Source organism: Vigna radiata, chromosome 4, assembly GCF_000741045.1.
Source record: "Vigna radiata var. radiata cultivar VC1973A chromosome 4, Vradiata_ver6, whole genome shotgun sequence".
Lineage (NCBI taxonomy): Eukaryota > Viridiplantae > Streptophyta > Magnoliopsida > Fabales > Fabaceae > Vigna > Vigna radiata.
The window spans coordinates 6,316,988-6,319,227 of NC_028354.1; the positions used below are offsets into that span (position 1 = coordinate 6,316,988).

At 35.8% G+C, this 2,240-nt stretch overlaps 1 long non-coding RNA gene across 1 annotated transcript; it reads left to right on the forward strand.

Moving 5' to 3' along the window:
• Positions 1 to 536: 536 nt before the first annotated feature.
• Positions 537 to 1,757, forward strand: LOC106758885. Its single transcript, XR_001375579.2, has 2 exons — positions 537 to 688; positions 824 to 1,757. It is a non-coding gene; the product is annotated as an uncharacterized LOC106758885 (long non-coding RNA).
• The last annotated feature ends 483 nt before the right edge of the window (positions 1,758 to 2,240 follow it).

Here is a 2,240-nt window from a genome sequence, read left to right on the forward strand (position 1 = left end):
CACAGACTGACCACTTGCAACAGGCCACATCAGCGACTCCTCGTGGCCTTGCTGCTAAAATTCTACATAAAATCTCAATTTTCCGTGTCCCCTCTTTCTTTTCTATTTTTTACCCTCTCTTGCTTTCTCTCTGTTTCATGTTGTTCACCTTTTTTTTTTTTTTTTTAATTTATTTTCCCTCTTGACAAATTTCCGTGACATTAACTGGTCTTCACTATTGGAGTAACCTATTGAGCTTTTTAGCCATACATACGTTTCACTAAAAGTGGCAATAATGCTTTATAGCTTCTAAATATATACACATGTCTATGTATGTGCATACCTCTCTTTTTCAGAAGCTATAGTTGCATGGACAGATTGACAGTCGTTGTTTGCGGATGTAGCATCATCAAGATTCACATGCAAATGAAGGTGGATGGGACTGTGATGCAATCTAAGCGCTGGTCTTTTTGATGTGAGAATCTTGATGATGCTGCATCAGCCATAAACGACTTTAAAAAGTTGAACAAGTACTCCGAGTAGAGACCCCCCCCCCCCAATTAAAGAGTGAAGATAAAAAAGAAAGAAAGTGGTAGGTATACACATATACACACACATACACAGCTCAAACTTCCAGGCATTGTCCATGAGTTCATGATGCATTACAAGGAGAGGTGACTCTTTCTGCTTTCCTTTCTGTTGCTGTCAGGTGCCTTTTTTCATGCATCTATCTTTTCTGTTTGCAATTTGCAGTGCTAAATTTTTGTTTATTCACATTACTGGATGCCCTTCTTGTCTTTTAAATATTATTTTTCCACACTAATTAGCCCTTTTTCATTTGCAGACAGTACTAGGTTATCGAATATTGGCTATTTGGATTTTGGAGGCTCAGTGGAGCGGCTGAGTGTTAGGTCCTTTATATGCTGACTTCACAGATCTATGAATATTCCTTTTCAACAGGAATGCTGCAAGAGAAATGGTGTCTTTTCAGTTTCTTAATATATATTCAAACATCACTTTATCCAAATCTTGAGCCAATAAAGACACACACACATAATGCAGAGAGTAAGAGAGAGAAATTAATATTTGGATTTTAGTTCGCCATCTCATGTTTCTCTTGTCATTGTATTGTAACAGATGTTCAGCTTCTGTTATTCAGATCCACCCATCATACTTAATCATCTATCAAATCCTATAACGCTTATATGCACTTTTACCAGAAGATATACATATATATATATATATAAAGGTCTTCAGCCTTCAGTTTTGGTGGTGCCAAATTATACCATGGTAGGTGTATAGTGAGAGGATTTTGAATTGTTACCTTGATAAACTAGTGCTTTTAATTACTGATTTTGTAGTTTTATCGGATGGGGGGTGGGGTTCTCGTGTTTAAAATTATGTCCTTGTTACGACATTTAATATTATATGCTGGGATTAGTGAAATATATTATAAATATGGACATTCTTCCAAGTGGCTTGCATATGAGGATCACTGAAAATTGAAGCTGGCTTGGAACTTGGTTATGTACAACCACGGACTTTGTCTTAGATTCATGTCAAAGTTTTGGCTTTAGCATGCACAAAAATCACTACAATATGAAGGGTTCAACCCTTGGTGAGTTATCTCAACAGCAGAGATATTTCACCCCATAGATCCATTACTATTTACCCCTCTTGTTTTATACATTATTGGTCAAAGATCTAAGTAGTAGAAGGTTTTTTATTTTGCAGAATAATATATTGTTGAATATTTATGACAGTGATAATTCAGTCTATTTAAGATGTTATCATGGAAATTTGTGTGCTGGCATCGCTGTCCAATCTTGGTTCACATATATTTGCTCCACTTGTTCAAATTATCCCACACACTCTCTTCACTATCTTGCCCTATTTCTTCGTACTGCATACAGATCTTGCTGTTCTCTCTCCCCTTGCTGGAGGATACAAGGCCATTATTTTGTTTGGATTTTGACTAACATACAAGCAGTTTAACGATCATAGTGTCTCCTTTTTGCCATAAAAGTTGAGAAATTATTTCTGTACAACCAAGATTAATCATGAGAAAAACGAAATAAGTCTATACATGATGTTACAACTAATGAAGCGAGCACATAGAGAAAAAGAATTCAAGCAGAATGATATCCCAGTATAAAAGTCACCCACACTGTTAGCAAGTTATATATCAGTTGCTATATATTAGAATTTCCCTAAATAGTAAGAGAAATATTAACTTTCTTTAACCCTAAACCCATACAGTA